Raw genomic sequence first — 22226 nt, 5'->3', positions numbered from 1 at the left:
CGGGACTGTAGCCACGCTCCCCTGACCAAGTATGTGTCATTAGCATTACGGCTACAGTAACCAGCAGCCGGCAAGACCCGCGAGCGGCGGGAGCGGCCTGTCGGCTCCGTACCAGACCAGTCGGCTGGGCCCACCAGGCGGCGGGCCCCAGCAGCCGACAGAGAAGCCGGCGACCAGAGTCATTGACAGTCAGGTCCTACACCCGACCAGATTACCATTGTACCCCTGGGGGGTAGGCCTATATAAACCCCCAGGGCACCCATGCAAAGGGTTCCCAACCTGTTAGAACTAGACTCACAAATAGAGAGAGGGGAGAGCTAGCCTTGCTTTGTCCTACCTCTAGCATATAGCTCGAGGAGCACCATTGTACTCAGTAGTGCCTTAGTGATCATGCGGAGACCCCGCAGAGCAGGACTAGGGGTGTTATCTCCTAGGAGAGCCCCAAACCTGGGTAAAGTACGCCGGCGTTCGTGTCTACGCCTCATCCCGCTTCCGGGCACTGGCGACGTTCTACTCGCTCCCGCCATGATAAGCCATCCTTTGGCATATGTCGCACCCAACCCCCGACACATACTTTGCTACGAGCTACACTACTTAATAAGTAGTGTTTCTTTTCTTGTCAAGAAAAACTCTTTGTCAACCGGTTCTCCTTTTTTCCACCATACTCATTCAACAACTTTTTTCATCCAGCCGTTTTTTTACCACGCCATATTTGATCGCACCTTTCAAATTCGCCGCTCAATCATGTTAGTTTACTTACCTTTTGTAGTACAACATCAACTCCACCTTACTTAACTTACCTTTTTGCAATAATGTGGAATTTCATTACTCAACTTTACACCATATTTCACCGCATCTTCCAATACACTGCTCAATCCCATTAAGTTACTTACTACCCATGACCGAGCTACCAAATTATTGTGCTAGAAAAATATTTGGCTTCCATGGCAACGCACGGGCACGTACCTATGTATACAAATGAATCAAACAAATGATTAAGGTCTTGTCCAAGGTCAAAGCTCATTTCTTCCATGTACGTTTAGTCGTGTTTTCACATCAAATGGGCACCCAGTGGGATCCCCAAAACTCAGTCTTCTGGACAGTCTGAGCTTCCTCAAGTCCAGCCCATATGTGGGGGAGAAACCTGATTATTTGGACTATCTGCCCTGTTATTCCCAACACACGCCCAACACAAAAACCCACCCCACGACACACTCTTCCCTTTTTTTGTCGAAACCTCCGCTTCTTGCTCGGTGTCCCGCCGTAGTGGGACATATCTCTGTGGATCCCTCACCTTTAAAACCAGATAATGCCCAGCTCACCTTTGCCATGCCACCCTCTATCCTTCACAGCATACTTCCCATAGACTGCCAAGGATGAGTCCCATACCCACCGTCCCACTCTCCGGTCTGATCCCTCCCTTGATGTTCATGTCAATTTGCCACCGCCATCAAGGGGGAGGAGGTGTGTGCCACCCCCTAGCGAAGAAGCCAAATCGGATGTCTTTTGAGACATTGCCTCCTTCACAACATAACATAACCGCCAAGGATGAGTCATCTACCCACCGTCCCACTCTCTGGCCCAAACCCTCCCCCGATGTTCATGTCAATTTGCCACCGCCATCAGGGGGAGGAGGTGTGTGCCCCCCCCCCCCGCCCTAGCAAAGAAGCCAGATCTGATGTCTTTTGAGCCATTGCCATGTTGTAACATACATTTGAATGTTGTGCATGCAGTGTGTCCAAAATTGGTGTTTTGACCCATTTGCCAAACTTTAGCAGGATCTGACCCTGGTTGCAAAAAATCAAGATTTGACCATTTTCCCTACCGCCACCCACCCGGCGGTAGGGTATTGATGTCTACTATGCAACTTTATTCTTGTAGACTCGTGTTCGGCCTCCAAGGGCAGAGTTTTGTAGGACAATAGCAATTTTCCCTCAAGTGGATGACCTAAGGTTTGTCAATCCGTGGGAGGTGTAGGATGAAGATGGTCTCTCTCAAACAACCCTCCAACCAAATACAAGAAATCTCTTGTGTCCCCAACACACCCAATACAATGGCAAATTGTATAGGTGCACTAGTTCGGCGAAGATATGGTGATAAAAGTGTAATATTGATTATAATCTGAATAAATAAAAAGGCAAGGTAACAATTGATAAAACGAGCAAAAACGGTATTGCAATGCTTGTAAATGAGGCCTAGGGTCCGTACTTTTGCTAGTGCAATCTCTCAACAATGCTAATATAATTGGATCATATAACCATCCCTCAAAGTGCGATGAAGAATCACTCCAAAGTTCCTATCTAGTGGAGAACATAAGAAGAAATTATTTGTAGGGTACGAAACCACCTCGAAGCTATTCTTTCCGATCGATCTATCCAAGAGTTCGTACTAAAATAACACCAAATAATTTCAGATTCATAATACTCAATCCAACACAAAAAACCTCAAAGAGTGCCCCAAGATTTCTACCGGAGAAACAAAGACAAGAACGTGCATCATCCCCTATGCGTAGATTACCCCAATGTCACCTGGGAATCCGTGAGTTGAGTGCCAAAACATATATCAAGTGAATCAATACGATACCCCGTTGTCACCACGAGTATTCATATGCAAGACATATATCAAGTTCTCTCAAATCCATAAAAGTATTCAATCCGATAACAACAAAATCTCAAAGGGAAAAACTCAATTCATCACAACAAGATAGAGAGGGGGAAAACCATATGATCCGACTATATTAACAAAGCCCGCGATACATCAAGATCGTGACATCTCAAGAACACGAGAGAGAGAGAGAGAGATTAAACACATAGCTACTGGTAGAAACCCTCAGCCCCGAGGGTGGACTACTCCCTCCTCATCATGGTGGCCGCCGGGATGATGAAGATGGCCATCAGATATGATTCCCCCTCCATTAGGGTGCCGGGACGGGGTCTAGATTGGTTTTCGGTGGCTATAGAGCCTTGCGGCGGCGGAACTTTTGATCTAGGTTCTCCCCGGGGGTTTTTGGAATATTTGGGATTTTATAGGGCAAATAGGAGGTGCGGGAGGCCACCGAGGTGGGCGCAACCCACCTGGGCGCGCCTGGGGGCCCAGGCGCGCCCTGGTGGGTTATGCCCCCCTTAGGGCACCTCCCAGGTGCTTCTCTGGCCCATCCTAGGTGTTCTGGTTCATAACAATTCTCCAAAAAGTTTTGCGGTGTTTGGACTCCGTTTGGTATTGATTTCCTGCGATGTAAAAAATTAGCAAAAAACAGCAACTGGCACCGGGCACTGGTTCAATAGGTTACTCCCAAAAAATGATATAAAGCTGCTATAAAATGATTGTAAAACATCCAAGAATGACAATATAACAGCATGAATACTTCATAAATTATAGATACGTTGGAGACGTATCAGCATCCCCAAGCTTAATTCCTACTCGTTCTCGAGTAGGTAAATGATAAAAGAAATAATTTATGAAGTGTGAATGCTAGCAAAGTGCATACGTTTGATCAATGATAATTTCAATCACTTTTCCTAGCATCATAATAGCAATTCTTTCTCATAAAACTCATCATGGTAAGGTAACAACCAATTCACATGTTAAGGTTCAAACAATGAATTCTCTTGAAACTCAACAACCTATGTTCTTAGTCACCAAGCAATTGCAATTCAACTTATTCAACAAAGTCTAAGTAAGAGCTCCACATACTCAACCATCATATAGTCTTCTATGATTGCAAACACTCACCGCATACACATGAGCAAAACGTTTCAACCGGACACATAGAAAGATAGGGGCTTATAATTTTGCCTCCCAACGTATTCACCTCAAGGATGGTGTCAACAATAATAACTCATGCTACCCATATCCAACTGGATATATGTACCTAGATATTTCCTCGCCACATGATGCTTGCGAAAAGAGAAAAATAAAATGGAATAGAGAGAACTTTGACTCTTGCATGAAAGTAAATACATAAAAGTAAAAGATAGGCCCTTCGCAGAGGGAAGCTGAGGTTGCCTTGTGCTTTTTGTTTGTATGCTCAGCCCCGTAGTGCAAAAGAACATCACGTTATATTGCCCCTTATGATAGCAACCTTTATTATGTAGTCTGTCGCTTTTATTCTTTGCCATCACAAGTTCGTACAACGCTCAATTTTCTCTTACACTAATTGATCTAACACTTTTAGAAGCAATTTTTATTGCCTTATTGCACCGACGACAACTTACTTGAAGGATCTTGCTCAATCCTTAGGTAGGTACGGTGGACTCTTGAAAATAAGATTTGGGTATAAGGGTTTTTTGATGCACAAGTAGTATCTCTACTTGGTGCGGAATTTCTGGCTAGCAAAGATGGGGCAAGCACCACATGTTGAAGGATTTATGACAATATAACTTCTGTGTGAATATGAACAAACATAAATCATTACATTCTCTTCCTTGTCCAACGTCAACAATTTTAGCTATAATATTTTGACGGGGGCTCACAATCACAAAAGATTTCCAAGATTGTGTATTTGCATGTGAAAGTTCTCTTCCTTATACTAATCATTCATGAATTGCTTGTATGACCAATATTGTGATTGTCAAGCTTCAAAAGATTTCACTTTCTAAACCCAATGTGAAGCTACCACTAGGAATGATATGAACATATAATTTTAACTTCATGATATTCAATTCATTCAACAATTTAATCATAGGATATACGTGAAGCACAATAGTAAATGACAAACTATTCCAAAAAAAGATATAAGTGAAGATCAAGCGAGTAGTTATGTAAATAGATAGCTACGTGAGGGCTCTCTCTTATTTAAAAATTTCAGATCTAAGTATTTTATTAAAACAGCAAGCAAAATGAAAATAAAATGACATCAAGGATAGCACAACTCATGTGAAGAAGCAAAAACTTAGGATCAACCGATACTAACCGATAATTGTTGATGAAGAAAGGTGGGATGCCTACCGGGGCATCCCCAAGCTTAGATGCTTGAGACTTCTTGAAATATTTTGTGTCTCCTTAATTCCTTTTATATCACGGTTTTCCTAAATCTCAAAAGCTTCATCCACACAAAACTCAACAAGAACTCATGAGATAAGTTAGTATAAACCAATGCAAAAACCATATCATTCTCTATTGTAGCAAATCACTAAAATTATTATTCAACATTGCATACTAAATGCCTCTGCATATTTAATACTCCTATCCTCAAATAGAATCATTAAACAAGCAAACATATGCAAACATAACGGCAATCTGCCAAAACAGTACAGTCTGTAAAGAATGCAAGAGTATCAATACTTCTTTAACTCCAAAATTATGAAAATTTACCACACTGTAGAAAATTTATCATATCTTATTGTGCAAAAAGTTTCAATATTTTATCACATTCTGACTTTTATAGAGAATTTTTGCAACAACGATAAACTTTCTGCTTTGAAACAGCAACACATAGACTTGCAAAATAAGCATGGTAAAGGCTATCCTTGACATTTTTATTGAAGTAAAAGATGTAAAACTTTATTCTAAATAAAAACAAGCAAATACTAACAAAATAATATGATGCTCCAAGCAAAAATCATATCATGTGAGAAATGAAAATATAGCTCCAAGTGAGGTTACCAATAATGTTTGAGACGAAAGAGGGGATGCCTTCCGTGGCATCCCCAAGCTTGGTTGCTTGGATCTTACTTGAATATTACCTTGGGGTGCCTTGGGCATCCCCAAGCTTAGGGTCTTGTCACTCCTTATTCTCGTCATATCGATATCTCACCCAAAACTTGAAAACTTCAATCACACAAAACTTAACGGAACTTCGCGAGATAGATTAGTATGATAAAGAGCAAACCATTTCACTTTGGTACTGTCAAAGACAAGATTCATAATTGTTTCCACACAATTCCTACTATAGCATATCATTTCCACAATTCATATTGAGCAATATAAGCCATAGAAACTAGAAAACAAGCAAACTATGCATTGAAACAGAATCTGTCAAAAACATAACAGTCTGTAATGATCTGCAGAATAACCATACTTATGCTACTCCAAAAATTCTGAAAAATTAGGAAAACGTACAGAATTTGCATATCAATCATCTGTAAAAAATTCAGAATTTTATCACATTCAATGAATTTAAACAATTCTTTTTCTGGAACCAAAAGTTTCTGTTTTTTGCACAGATTGAAGTCAACTATCTTCCATGCTATCCCAAAGGCTTTACTTGGCACTTTATTGAAACAAAAGCAATAAAAAACGATTAGTACAGTAGCATAATCATGTGAACACACAAAAACAGTAGGTAAAAGTGTTGGGTTGTTTCCCAACAAGTGCTTTTCTTTAATGCCTTTTAGCTAGGCATGATGATTCAATGATGCTCGCATAAAAGTAAAGAATTGAAACACAAAGTGATCATCATGAAGCATAAGTTCCTCTCTCATAATAATTCTCAGTAGCATCATGAATAGATTCATCAATATAACTATGACGTAAAGCATTCTTTTAATGGTCCACAATCATAAAAAATTTCTTACTCTCCACATAAGCAAATTTCTTCTCATCAATAGTAGTGGGAGCAAACTCAACAAAATAACTATCATGAGAGTGAAAATTAAATTGTGATGACAAGTTTCATGGTTATCATTATTATTTATAGCAAACATGTCATCACCATAATCATCATAGATAGCAACTTTGTTATCATAGTCAATTGAAGCCTCATCCAAAATGGTGGATTCATCACTAAATAAAGTCATGACCTCTCCAAATCCACTTTCATCAGTATAATCATCATAAATAGGAGGCATGCAATCATTATAAAAAATTTGCACATCAAATCTTGGGGGACTAAAAATCTCATCTTCATCAAACATAGCATCTCCAAGATTATGGCTTTACATATCATTAGCATCATGGATATTCAAAGAATTCATACTAACAACATTGCAATCATGCTCATCATTTATGCCAAACATTTTATTGAATTCTTCTTCTATCAACTGAGCACAATTTTCCTTTCCATCATTTTCAAGAAATATATTATAAAGATGATCAATAATATGATGCAACCTCAATTCCATTTTTTATGTAGTTTTCTTTTATAAACCAAACTAGTGATAAAACAAGAAACTAAAAGATTTGATTGCAAGATCTAAAGATATACCTTCAAGCACTCACCTCCCCGGCGATGGCGCTAGAAAAGAGTTTCGTTGACGGGATATGAGCGTCGCTTACCTAGCCTCCCTGGCAACGGCGCCAGAAAAGAGCTTGATGTCTACTACGCAATTTATTCTTGTAGACTCGTGTTGGGCCTCCAAGCGCAGAGTTTTGAAGGATAGTAGCAATTTTCCATCAAGTGGATGACCTAAGGTTTATCAATTCGTGGGAGGTGTAGGATGAAGATGGTCTCTCTCAAACAACCCTGCAATCAAATACAAAAAATCTCTTGTGTCCCCAACACACCCAATACAATGGCAAATTGTATAGGTGCACTACTTCGGCGAAGAGATGGTGATAAAAGTGTAATATTGATGGTAGAAGTATATTTTTATAATCTGAATAAATAAAAATAGCAAGGTAGCAATTGATAAAACAGAGCAAAAACGGTATTGCAATGCTTGAAAATGAGGCCTAGGGTCCGTACTTTCGCTAGTGCAATCTCTCAACAATGTTAATATAATTGGATCATATAACCATCCCTCAATGTGCAATGAAGAATCACTCCAAAGTTCCTATCTAGCAGAGAACATAAGAAGAAATTATTTGTAGGGTACGAAACCACCTTGAAGCTATTCTTTCCGATCGGTCTATCCAAGAGTTCGTACTAAAATAACACCAAATAATTTCAGATTCATAATACTCAATCCAGCACAAAGAACCTCAAAGAGTGCCCCAAGATTTCTACCGGAGAAACAAAGACAAGAACGTGCATCAACCCCTATGCGTAGATTACCCCAATGTCACCTCGGGAATCCGCGAGTTGAGTGCCAAAACATATATCAAGTGAATCGATACGATACCCCATTGTCAAAATGAGTATTCATATGCAAGACATATATCAAGTGCTCTCAAATACATAAAAGTATTCAATCCGATAACAACGAAACCTCAAAGAGAAAAACTCAATTCATCACAACAAGATAGAGGGGGGGAAACCATATGATCCGACTATATTAACAAAGGCCACGATACATCAAGATCGTGACATCTCAAGAACACGAGAGAGAGAGAGAGAGAGATTAAACACATAGCTACTGCTACAAACCCTCAGCCCCGAGGGTGGACTACTCCCTCCTCATCATGGAGGCCGCCGGGATGATGAAGATGGCCACCGGAGATGATTCTCCCTTCGACAAGGTGCCGGAACGGGGTCTAGATTGGTTTTCGGTGGCTACAGAGCCTTGCGGCGGCGGAACTTCTGATCTAGGTTCTCCCCGAGGGTTTTTGGAATATTTGGGATTTATAGGGCAAAGAGGGTGTGCGGTAGCCCCCAGGCGCGCCCAGGTGGGTTGTGCCCCCCTCGGGGCACCCCCCAGGTGCTTCTCTGGCCCACCGTGGGTGTTCTGGTCCATAAAAATTATCCAAAAAGTTTCGCGGTGTTTGGACTCCGTTTGATATTGATTTCCTGCGATGTAAAAAACAAGCAAAAAACAGCAACTGGCACTGGGCACTGGGATTAGTCCCAAAAAGTGATATAAAGTTGCTATAAAATGATTGTAAAACATCCAAGAATGACAATATAACAGCATGAATACTTCATAAATTATAGATACATTGGAGACGTATCAGGTATCACATCCTACGACCACACCCCTAGTCGGTAGGGTGACGGCCGTTAACGCCAGCTGACGTGGCAAAGGGGCCTACCACCATGGACCCAGATGGTAGGGTGATCTAGCCTACCGTCAAGCACCGCGACAGTAGGTCTGTGTAGTGGATAAGGTGTTGGGGTGACTGGGTGGGCCCCACCACCCACCCATTCACTCCCAATCTCCTTCTTCCCCCCGAGCTCATCATCTTTCCCCCTCTCCCCCCACCAAAGCAACCACTAAATCCCTCCCCATTGGTAGAGATTTGTCCGGTGGATCTGGAGCATTTGCATCACCCAAGGTACCTCTCCCACTCCCCCTTCTTTTGGTTGGTTGGAATCACCTATTTTTGTTGCATTGCTCACATTGTTGCGAACCCTAGTTCTTGCTCTTATGTGCGGAAATCAATGAATATGATGCATTTAGGGTTATGTTTGTGCTTTGACTATGTATTGTCTGCCTACCATTATTGGGGGTAGCAAGATCTTGTGCTAGGGTTAGTGGTTATTGAAGGAAATATGCCCTAGAGGCAATAATAAAGTTGTTATTTATATTTCCTTATATAATGATAAATGTTTATTATTCATGCTACAATTGTATTAACCGTAAACTTAGTACATGTGTGAATACATAGACAAACAGAGTGTCCCTAGTATGCCTCTACTAGACTAGCTCGTTAATCAAAGATGGTTAAGTTTCCTAGCCATAGACATATGTTGTCATTTGATGAACGGGATCACATCATTAGAGAATGATGTGATGGACAAGACCCATCCGTTAGCTTAGCACTATGATCATGTAGTTTATTGCTATTGCTTTACTTATACATGTTCCTATGACTATGAGATTATGCAACTCCCAAATACCGGAGGAACACTTAGTGTGCTATCAAACATCACAACGCAACTAGGTGATTATAAAGATGCTCTACAGGTGTCTCCGATGGTGTTTGTTGAGTTGGCATAGATCGAGATTAGGATTTGTCACCCCGATTGTCGGAGAGGTATCTCTGGGCTCTCTCGGTAATGCACATCACTATAAGCCTTGCAAGCAATGTGACTAATGAGTTAGTTGTGGGGTGATGCATTACGAAACGAGTAAAGAGACTTGCCGGTAACGAGATTGAACTAGGTATGATGATACCGACGATCGAATCTCAGGTAAGTAACATACCGATGACAAAGGGAACAACGTATGTTGTTGTGCGGTTTGACCGGTAAAGATCTTCGTAGAATATGTAGGACCAATATGAGCATCCAGGTTCCGCTATTGGTTATTTACTGGAGATGTGTCTCGGTCATGTCTACATAGTTCTCGAACCCGTAGGGTCCGCATGCTTAATGTTCGATGACAATTTGTATTATGAGTTTGTGTGATTTGATGACCAAAGGTTGTTCAGAGTCTTAGATGAGATAAAGGACGTGATGAGGAGTCTTGAAATGGTCGAGTCATAAAGATTCATATATTGTAAGGTTACATTCAGACACTGGAATGGTTCGGGTCGTTTCGGATAACTTTCGGAGTACCGGGGGTTACCGGAACACCCCCACCCCCCCCTCGGGAAGCTATTAGGCCTCATGGGCCTTAGTTGAGAAGAGAGAGGGCTGGCTAGGAGGTGGCGTGCGCCACCTTGCCCCAATCCGAATTGTACAAGGGGAGGGGGCAGCGCCCCCTCCTTCCTTCTCTCCTCCTCCTCCTTCCCCCCTTCTCCCACTTGGAATAGGAAAGGGGGGCGAATCCTACTAGGTTTGGAGTCCTCGTAGGACTCCCCCCCCAATGGCGCGCCTCCTCCCTTGGCCGGCCTCCTCCTCCCTCTCCTTTATATGCGGGGGAGGGGGGCACCCCATAGACACACAAGTTGATCTTTAGCCGTGTGCGGTGCCCCCTCCACAGTTTTCCACCTCGGTCATATTGTCGTAGTGCTTAGGCGAAGCCCTGCGTCGGTAACGTCATCATCACCGTCACCATGCCGTCGTGCTGATGAAACTCTCCCATGGCCTCAACTAGATCAAGAGTTCGAGGGACGTCACCAAGCTGAACGTGTGCAGATCGCGGAGGTGCCGTGCATTCGGTACTTGGATCGGTTGGATCGCGAAGATGTTCCACTACATCAACCGCATTACTAAAAGCTTCCGCTTTCGGTCTACGAGGGTACGTGGACACACTCTCCCCACTCGTTGCTATGCTTCTCCTAGATAGATCTTGCGTGATCGTAGGAATTTTTTTGAAATACTACATTCCCTAACAGTGGCATCCGAGCCAGGTCTATGCGTAGATGGTATATGCACGAGTAGAACACAAAGAGTTGTGGGCGATAATAGTCATACTGCTTACCAGCATGTCATACTTTGATTCGGTGGTACTATTGGATGATGTGGCTCAGACCGACATTACATGACCGCGTTCATGAGACTGGTTCTACCGCCGTGCTTCGCACACAGGTGGCTAGTGGGTGTCTGTTTCTCCAACTTTAGTTGAATCAAGTGTGACTATGCCCGGTCCTTGTTGAACGTTAAAACAGCACACTTGACGAAAAATCGTTGTGGTTTTGATGCGTAGGTAAGAACGGTTCTTGCTAAGCCCGTAGCAGCCACGTAAAACTTGCAACAACAAAGTAGAGGACGTCTAACTTGTTTTTGCAGGGCTTGCTGTGATGTGATATGGTCAAGACGTGATGATATATAAATTGTTGTATGAGATGATCATGTTTTGTAATAGTTATCGGCAACTGGCAGGAGCCATATGGTTGTCGTTTTATTGTATGAAATTCAATCGCCATGTAATTGCTTTACTTTATCACTAAGCGGTAGCGATAGTCATAGTAGCAATAGTTGGCGAGACGACAATGATGCTTCGATGGAGATCAAGGTGTCAAGCCGGTGACGATGGTGATCATGATGGTGCTTTGGGGATGGAGATCAAAGGCACAAGATGATGATGACCATATCATATCACTTATATTGATTGCATGTGATGTTTATCCTTTATGCATCTTATTTTGCTTAGTACGGCGGTAGCATTATAAGATGATCTCTCACTAAATTTCAAGGCACAAGTGTTCTCCCTGAGTATTCACCGTTGCTACGGTTCGTCGTGCCGAGACACCACGTGATGATCGGGTTTGATAAGCTCTATGTTCACATACAACGGGTGCAAGCCAATTTTGCACACGCAGAATAATCGGGTTAAACTTGACGAGCCTAGCATATGCAGATATGGCCTTGGAACACTGAGACCGAAAGGTCGAGTGTGAATCATATAGTAGATATGATCAACATAGAGATGTTCACCATTAAAAACTACTCCATCTCACATGATGATCGGACATGGTTTAGTTGATATGGATCATGTGAACACCTAGATGATTAGAGGGATGTCTATCTAAGTGGGAGTTCTTAAGTAATATGATTAATTGAACTTCAATATATCATTAACTTAGTACCTGATAGTATTTTGCATGTCTATGTTGTTGTAGATAATTGACCCGTGCTACTGTTCCGTTGAATTTTAATGCGTTCCTAGAGAAAGCTAAGTTGAAAGATGATGGTAGCAACTACACGGACTGGGTCCGTAACTTGTGGATTATCCTCATTGCTACATAGAAGAATTACGTCCTGGAAGCACCGCTAGGTGCAAGACCCGCTGCAGGAGCAACACCAGATGTTGTGAACGCCTGGCAAAGCAAAGCTGATGACTACTCGATAGTTCAGTGTGCCATGCTTTATGGCTTAGAACCGGGACTTCAATGACGTTTTGAACATCGTGGAGCATATGAGATTTTCCAGGAGTTGAAGTTAATATTTCAAGCAAATGCCCGGATTGAGAGATATGAAGTCTCCAATAAGTTGTACAGCTGCAAAATGGAGGAGAATAGTTCTATTAGTGAACATATACTCAGAATGTCTGGGTACCACAATCACTTGACTCAACTAGGAGTTAATCTTCCGGTTGATAGTGTCATTGAAAGAGTTCTTCAATCACTGCCACCAAGCTACAAAAGCTTCGTGATGAACTATAATATGCAAGGGATGGATAAGACAATTCCCGAGCTCTTCGCGATGCTAAAGGATGCGGAGGTAGAAATCAAGAACCAGCATCAAGTGTTGATGGTTAACAAGACCACTAGTTTCAAGAATAAGGGCAAAGGGAAGAAGGGGAACTTCAAGAAGAACGACAAGCAAGTTGCTGCTCAACTGAAGAAGCCCAAGACTGGACATAAGCCTGAGACCGAGTGCTTCTACTGCAAAGGGACTGGTCACTGGAAGCGGAACTGCCCCAAGTATTTGGCGGATAAGAAGGATGGCAAAGTGAAAGGTATATTTGATATACATGTTATTGATGTGTACCTTACTAATGCTCGTAGTAGCGCCTGGGTATTTGATACTGGTTCTGTTGCTCATATTTGCAACTCGAAATAGGGGCTACGGATTAAGCGAAGATTGGCTAAGGACGAGGTGACGATGCGCGTGGGAAATGGTTCCAAAGTCGATGTGATCGCCGTCGGCATGCTACCTCTACATCTACCTTCGGGATTAGTTTTAGGCCTAAATAATTGTTATTTGGTGCCAGCGTTAAGCATGAACATTATATCTGGATCTTGTTTGATGCGAGACGGTTATCCATTTAAATCAGAGAATAATGGTCATTCTATTTATATGAGTAATATCTTTTATGGTCATGCACCCATGATGATTGGTCTATTTTTATTGAATCTCGATAGTAGTGATACACATATTCATAGTATTGAAGCCAAAAGATATAAGTTTAAAAATGATAGTGCAACTTATTTGTGGCACTGCCGTTTAGATCATATTGGTGTAAAGCGCATGAAGAAACTCCATGCTGATGGGCTTTTGGAATCACATGATACTTGCGAACCATGCCTCATGAGCAAGATGACTAAGACTGCGTTCTCTGGAACAATGGAGCGAGCAACAAACTTATTGGAAATAATACATACTGATGTATGCGGTCCGATGAGTCTTGATGCTCGCGGCGGGTATCGTTATTTTCTGACATTCACAGATGATTTGAGCAGATATGGGTATATCTACTTGATGAAACATAAGTCTGAAACATTTGAAAAGTTCAAAGAATTTCAGAGTGAAGTGGAAAATCATCGTAACAAGAAAATAAAGTTTCTACGATCTGATCGTGGAGGTGAATATTTGAGTTACGAGTTTGGTCTTCATTTGAAACAATGCGGAATAGTTTCGCAACTTACGCCACCCGGAACACCATAGCGTAATGGTGTATCCGAACATCGTAATCGTACTTTATTAGATATTGTGCGATCTATGATGTCTCTTACTAATTTACCGCTATCGTTTTGGGGTTATGCTTGTGACGCCCGGATAATTAAGCTACAGTAACCCTCTGCTAATGATGCCATGTCACTTCGATTACTGTTGCTAATCTCGTGTTAGTTCGAAACCGCTCCAAATTCAAATTCAAAATCAAGCAAACAATAAATGTTTTCAAATATTAAAACTATAATGTTCGGAGTGAACCAAATATTGCATAGCTAATTATGGAGGATAAACCACACCTTTATAAAATGTTTTAATACTATAAGATGAATAAAACTTCGGTAAAAACAATTATTTAAATACCGTTTGTAATTAATAAAATGTCAAACTAATTTATTTGAGGACAAGTCTTTTTGTGACTATGGACTAAGTTGCAATGTGAATTTAGATGCTACGTGTATATTTTACTAAAACTAAAAGTAATAGGAAGTTAAACTAAAATAGTACAAAGCAAATAAATAAAAGAACAAACAAAACATAAAACAAAGAAAAGAACCCTCCCCCACTGGGCCATCCGGCCCAGCTGGCAACCAGGCCAGCCCACCGGCCCAGCCGGCGCCCAAACCCTCCTCCATATCCCCCCACTCGGGGGAAACCTAACCGACACCCCCACTCTCCCTCGCTCCCTCCCCGCGCCGTCACCCACATACACACGCTGACGCATGGAGGAGGGGCGCCCCTGTTCGTTCCCCTCCTCTCGGCGCGCCCGCGCCCGAGGACGGCCGCCGCCCGCCGGCGCCGAGGGCCGCCTCCCCGGCCTCCTCCTCGCAGCTCCCTTCCTCCCGCGCCTTCCTCGTCGGCTCCGTCCCCGCGGCTCCTCTTCCTCCGCATGACGGCCTCCCTCAACCCGCACCTCTACTTCGCCCTCGCGCCTGCCGGCCCGTCCGGCCGCCGGACCTCGCCGGCAGGGTCCCTCCGGCTCCCCTGGGCCCCTACACGTTGCGATGTGAGCCTCCCTTTCGCCTTGCCTCCATCGTGCGTGCTATTGCGGATCGACCTCCGCCGAGTTCGGACCCCGCCGCTGGCCACCTTTCCCCGCGTCTCCCCGCTCGCATGCCTCACCGTGGTCGCCCCTGCCCGCCCGCGACCTGTGCCTCGCCGCCGCGCGCATCGCCACCCCGGGCGCGTCCTACTCCGCGCCACCACACTGCCCGCAACCCCCTGCGCCCGCGCGGCCCGTGCGCACGCCGCCGCGCCTCCCTTCGCTCCGGCTGGCCTTCCCGCGCCGCCTCGCTCCGGCCACGGTCGCCGACGCTGGGCCTCGCGCCGGCCCCCTTCACCGCTGGCCGCAGCGCCCTATCAGGTGGGCTGGCGCCCACGCCCGCTAGCGATCAAACCCGCCAAGGCCCCTGGGGCCTATGACAAACGGGGCCCACTGCCCAGAACATTTTTATAAAAAAATAAAAAATAATAATAAATTAAAAAATATAATAACAATACTAAAAATATTAATTAATTAATTAATTAAAGAATTAATTAGCTTAATTAATCATAATTAGGATAACCTAACCACTAGTTAACTTAATTATACCATGTTTAGCCTAATCTGTCAATGACACGGGGGCCCCACCTCCTGTTGACCAGTCAAACATTGACTGGTCAACTGGGTCCCCCTGGCCCACATGTCAGCCCTTGTGTAAACTGCTGTGTACACAGGGCTAGGTACATTTAGCAATTTCTCTTTTATTTTCGAATTAAAATAAATCCTGGAAATTTAGAAAATCATTTAAACTTATAAAAATCATATAAAATAATCCGTAACTCGGATGAAAATACTTTGTACATGAAAGTTGCTCAGAACGACAAGACGAATCCGAATACGCAACCTGTTCGCCAACCACGCGTCCCTAGCATAGCGAACCTGCAACATTTCACCTCCGGTTCATCTGTCAGAAAACGCGAAACACCGGGGATATTTTCCCGGATGTTTCCCCTTTCGCCGGTATCACCTATCCCTACGTTAGGTTACCCCTAGCACAACGTATCGCCGCGTCTTGCTTTGTGATACATTTGATTGCTCTGTTATTTATTGTGTTCCCCCTCCGTTACTTCTTTTCGGTAGACTTCGAGACCGCTGCCGATGTTCGTGTGTTCGACTACATCGAAGACGACCCCTCCTACTTGCCAGAGCAACCAGGAAAGCCCCCCCTTGATCACCAGATATCGCCTATTCTTATCTATACTGCTTGCATTAAAGTTGTGTAGCATGTTACTGCTTTCAGTTAATCCTATTCTGTTGCATAGCCTCTCATTGTTGCTATAGTTGTTACCCTTACCTGCTATCCTACTGCTTAGTATAGGATGCTAGTGTTCCATCAGTGGCCCTACACTCTTGTCCGTCTGCCTTGCTATACTACGGGGCCGTGATCACTTCGGGAGGTGATCACGGGTATATACTATATACTTTATATACATGACACATGTGGTGACTAAAGTCGGGTCGGCTCGTTGAGTACCCGCAAGTGATTCTGATGAGGGGGCTGAAAGGACAGGTGGCTCCATCCCGGTAGAGGTGGGCCTGGGTTCCTGACGGCCCCCGACTGTTACTTTATGGCGGAGCGACAGGGCAGGTTGAGACCACCTAGGAGAGAGGTGGGCCTGGCCCTGGTCGGCGTTCGCGGATACTTAAACACGCTTAACGAGATCTTGGTATTTGATCTGAGTCTGGCCATTTGGTCTATACGCACTAACCAACTATGCGGGAACAGTTATGGGCACTCGACGTCGTGGTATCAGCCGAAGCTCTTCTTGACGTCAGCGACGGAGCGGCGCGCACCGGATTGGACTGGAACGCCTGCTAGGCTAGGTCTGCTTCCGGCCGCGTACGCAACGTGCAGGTGTGCAATGGGCGATGGGCCCAGACCCCTGTGCGCATAGGATTTAGACCGGCGTGATGACCTCTCTGTTGAGCCTAGGTGGGGCTGCGACGTGTTGATCTTCCGCGGCCGGGCATGACTCAGAAAAGTGTGTCCGGCCAAATGGGATCGAGCGTGTTGGGTTATGTGGTGCACCCCTGCAGGGAAGTTTATCTATTCGAATAGCCGTGTCCCTCGGTAAAAGGACGACCCGGAGTTGTACCTTGACCTTATGACAACTAGAACTGGATACTTAATAAAACACACCCTTTCAAGTGCCAGATACAACCCGGTGATCGCTCTCTAACAGGGAGACGAGGAGGGGATCGCCGGGTAGGATTATGCTATGCGATGCTACTTGGTGAACTTACCATCTACTCTCTTCTACATGCTGCAAGATGGAGGTGGCCAGAAGTGTAGTCTTCGACAGGACTAGCTATCCCCCCCTTATTCTGGCATTCTGCAGTTCAGTCCACCGATATGGTCCTTTACACATATACCCATGCATATGTAGTGTAGCTCCTTGCTTGCCAGTACTTTGGATGAGTACTCAGGGTTGCTTTTCTCCCTCTTTTCCCCTTTCTATACCTGGTTGTCGCAACCAGATGCTGGAGTCTAGGAGGTAGAGATCCCGAGGATGATTCTACATGGAGTTCGGCTTCGAGGAGTAGTTAGGAGGTCCCAGGCAGGAGGCCTTGCCTTTTCGATCGTTGCTACTTTTGTGCTAGCCTTCTTAAGGCAAACTTGTTTAACTTATGTCTGTACTCAGATATTGTTGCATCCGCTGACTCGTCTATGATCGAGCAATTGTATTTGAGCCCTCGAGGCCCCTGGCTTGTATTATGATGCTTGTATGACTTATTTATGTTGTAGAGTTGTGTTGTGATATCTTCCAGTGAGTCCCTGATCTTGATCGTACACAGTTGCGTGCATGATTAGTGTACGATTGAATCGGGGGCGTCACAAGTTGGTATCAGAGCCGACTGCCAGTAGGAATCCCCCTTTCCAACTCCTTGGCCGAAGTCGAGTCTAGTCATTGGAAAAGTTTTTACTAACATGGTTGTGTGTCTTACGGGCCCACGTCGCCATTGGGTGGTACTAGGATCTTTTACTCCTCGACCTTTACTCTGGGACTCTGATCTCTCTCCAATTCGGGTTAAATGAATTTTGCTAAATCTAACATTAGGATCTCGTTATCACTTTCACCCGGAGAGCCCCTTATTACTGATGATCGTCTGCTGCACGTGAAGACCCTGAAGATACTCTCCGCTGATAACCCGAGAACTTGTGTTCATCGCTTTTGCAATTCCCTTTCATCGATAAACTCCTATGGATAACCACGTATACTCGCCATTCATACAATGTTTCCCAGTTGATCTTGTTATTACAAGATATCCCAAAATTCTCTCTGTTATTCCGAGAATCGTTTGAGCTTACTGCCTTGCTGTTCTTTGTCACCTGAATACCCCTAGGGATAATTCTCGCACTTACCGAGTATCCGCTCATCCCCAGTTGATTCAAGTATTTCACAAAAGTGTTCAAATACCATTCGATCTTCTGAAAATCCTCAGGAGCCTTTTTGCTCTTGAAATTCTTGCTTACTTGCATTATGATTAATCTTAATTCTCGTAATCTTATTGGCATCTCTTGTCATTATCATTTTGAGTCTGTTGATTCAATTTGTTGTGAATGCTACAATCCTCAATCAGATCCTAGAATTCATCCTTCCGGCTCAGACGTCATTTTAAACGTGAGCTGGATCTCGGCCAATCAATTTGCCATCGATTGTACCCCTAAGCCTACTTAACTTATCCATCCTTGATCAGAGTGTTGCTCCTGATCCCCTGATTTGGAAATCATGATTCTTTTGCATTTGAACTTTGATATAGACAGTTGTTTCTATAATCAGATCTCCTTGCATTCTTCTTCCTCTGGTTGAGTACCGATGCTCACATCAGATCCCTTGTGGACCATCGGTTCCTTTGTTGGATTTTATCCGACAGTGTCCTTCATATTGAATAACCTTGTGAGCCTTTCCATGGGTATATAATGCCTTTGGTAAATTGTATCATCTGCTTTTGAACAATGCTCTACTTTCGAGCTTGTAATATTTACTCCGAAGTTTGTGGTATATGTTCCTAAGATGCCCTGATGGGTTGAACCTATACCTTCCCTAAAACCGTATGAACCCGAAGGTTTTCACAAGTCATACTATTCTGGTATTTTGCCAGACAAAATTTCAACACTACAACTTCTTTGAAAAATGAGAAGTGAATGAAAGGTTATGCATTGGAGAAGTGGGAGTCGACCTTGAACCTTTGTGTTCATGCCGATGGACACGATGTAGATCCTATCATGGAAGCTTCTTGTAATAATAAGTATTTCCTTGATAAATATCATCTGGTATCTGTGAATTGATCCTTTGCAACCGTGGTTCCGACCATGATTGTTCTCCTTTGATTCTATTTCTCAGACAAGTTAAAGTACTTGCCTTCTGCAGATCAGCACGCCTTCCCAACCTCTATTTTGTTCTACCTTCGAGTATTACCCCCTGGTATCTCGAGGATATCAACCCATTGCACTTCATCTTATGAGTTTCTGATGAAGTAGTACCTTTCCCCATCATAGTCACTCCACGGGTTCTGGGTTGTCGTCAACCGAGAACTCCGATTTGTGAATCAAATCAACACTGAGATTCGGTACTCCCAGTACTTTGTTGTTGAGAAGTTTAATACTCCATCACGTCACTCCTAGCCTGATCGGCTACATCATTATCGTGCTAATTTTAACTGTGCTACCGGGTCCTTAGTTCCGGAGCGCAACCTTAGATGATGAGCTAAGCTTACGCCGATTTCCTCGTCTTATCATTCCACCTTGAACGACAAGCTTGAATTCGAGTTTGTGTCGTACTCATGGTCCCAAGAACATTTCGCTTCATCATTCCTTTGACTTGATGTCATCGCCGACCGATTACATCTCCATGAAACCTCTCGACAAAATTTGTCATGATCATCATCAACATTCTGAGTTCCTCCAGGATATCAATTGAATTCATGATGAGAAATACCATCCTTGCCCCCTCGATGATTTGTGTTATCATCGGCAACATTCTTGCTTTCCCTTCAATACAAACTTGTTCATGTTTTGTGTTGTACCTTGAGATCCTTGCTATCCAACTTATGTTATGTTCTACCTTGGAGTATTGCTATATTTTATGTCAAGAATGTCATGGGAAATTCACCACCCTTAAGAATTCTTGATACAAGTGATACTTATTTAACATCACCATTCTTTTCTTGGTCCCCGTGTTGTTTCTAACCGGAATACCGACAAATGGTTTGTGATGTGTAAATTCTAAACTTCTAGCAACCCTATTGCTTTGAAGTTATTGGTCTATAGTTTCATTCTACGTCTATGGCTTATTGAATTATCATTCGAACATTGATTGTGCTGCCTAGCCCATATTTCGGGTGCACCGTCAACCAATGTCCAATCGCGTATGTTTCCTCGAGCATACCTCATTATATCATTTGAACTGACAAAAGCTATCTCCTTGTTCACATAGTTGTGGAAATCCATCTTTTGTTAATCTCGATGAATTGTCGCTGATTCCATCAGCCACCTCCTCATCCTCTCGTTGGTATACTGATGGACTCTTGTTTCGGAACTCGCTTCCATAGTTCATTTCCCGAGAATCTTACAATGTCATCTCGTCAAATTGTGCCGCACCTTTTCTTCTCAGGCATCCTAAGTCTGAGGTATCGTGACACCAATCAGATCTGAATCTCGGTCAGATGTGATGGTTGGAACATATTTCCAAGAGCTATAATGTTGGTCTTTATATGACCCGGTAAGGTTATGTCATGCCTAGCACACCTGGCCGGAGGACCTATTATTATAGTTTCCTCTTTAGCAAGGTTAACCATTCTTCCATGAGGAAATTGTAAGACTTATTCTATAAGTTGTTCCTAATAAGTCCTTTGTGTATCTAGAGTCTGTCCTTTGCCTGAAGATCATGTCAATGCTATCTCAAAGCATGTCTATGGTACTCCGATTTTCAACAGGAACATTTGAAGCCCAAAGCTAATTTTTTCCTGCTCAATTATCCAAACACCGTTGTATGGGTAATGTCATGAAATTTCTCTCCCCTTACCTAAAGGGTTCTCTACATTATATCCTGTCATGGATATCATGCTCTGCTTGTCCTTGGGAAGGATATACCCTTAAAATATGTGTTTAAGAACATTCTCCTTTCCATTGTTCTGTTTATTCTGATAATCATATTTTCCTTTCCATTGTTTTGTTTAACCTTTCTTGTAATCTGACTTAGCTGAGCAGAGATAATTCCCTACTTAGTTGAGCACCTCGTTGTACCACTCTCTCAGTAGACCATGTTACTTTTGTTGATGACATTTCGGTAGCCACCGATGGATGAGAACTTTGCCTATTGGTCTGCCTCGTTTCAATGAGCAGGAAAATGGTTCTCTTCATCCCTCGCCCTTGGTACCAACGTGTTGCCGACATAACTGACAGGGTACTCTCTGACATGCCTTGCTATCATGACCGTGCAAGATGTCACTGCTCCTATAAAAAAACCACATGGTGGGCCCATAACGCATAGTTCCACAGGATCGAAACCTGACTCTCTTGTACACCCCTGTTCCCAAGGTTATTCCTCACGCTTGGCTTCGTATGTAATTCACGTGCCACCTTTCGTGAGATCATCAATTTTGGTATCAGACACAATACTTATTCCCGTTGCTCTGAACCCTCCAGGCATCGAACGATTGCCTGCCCACTCGAAACTTCCCCACGATACCTCCTTACTTTGCTCTTGATATTGTCTTAAATTTCCATTCGAGAGTTACTTTCCGCCACCTTCCCCGATGTTATCAACCAGATAGTCAACCGTTCAGAGGTCTGTTATTCCGAAGTTACCCCTTGTCCTTCGTAAGTACGATGGAGTTCCCGAAGAAAGGATGCCAGCTTCATCATGATGACCTTGAGTAGGAAAAATGAAGACATCAACGTAACGGATCAACTTCTTCGAGAAGAGCAACCAAGACCGAGAAGATTCGTTAGAATTCCGTAACCAGAACTTTCCCCCGTACTCCCCTCTTAAATCTCGGGAGGAGATTTCTTGTAGTGGAGGAGAATTGTGACGCCCGGATAATTAAGCTACAGTAACCCTCTGCTAATGATGCCATGTCACCTTGATTACTGTTGCTAATCTCGCGTTAGTTCGAAACCGCTCCAAATTCAAATTCAAAATC

This window comes from Triticum aestivum, chromosome 7D (genome assembly GCF_018294505.1).
Source record: "Triticum aestivum cultivar Chinese Spring chromosome 7D, IWGSC CS RefSeq v2.1, whole genome shotgun sequence".
Classification (NCBI taxonomy): domain Eukaryota; kingdom Viridiplantae; phylum Streptophyta; class Magnoliopsida; order Poales; family Poaceae; genus Triticum; species Triticum aestivum.
Note: the sequence above shows the minus strand (reverse complement) of the source record.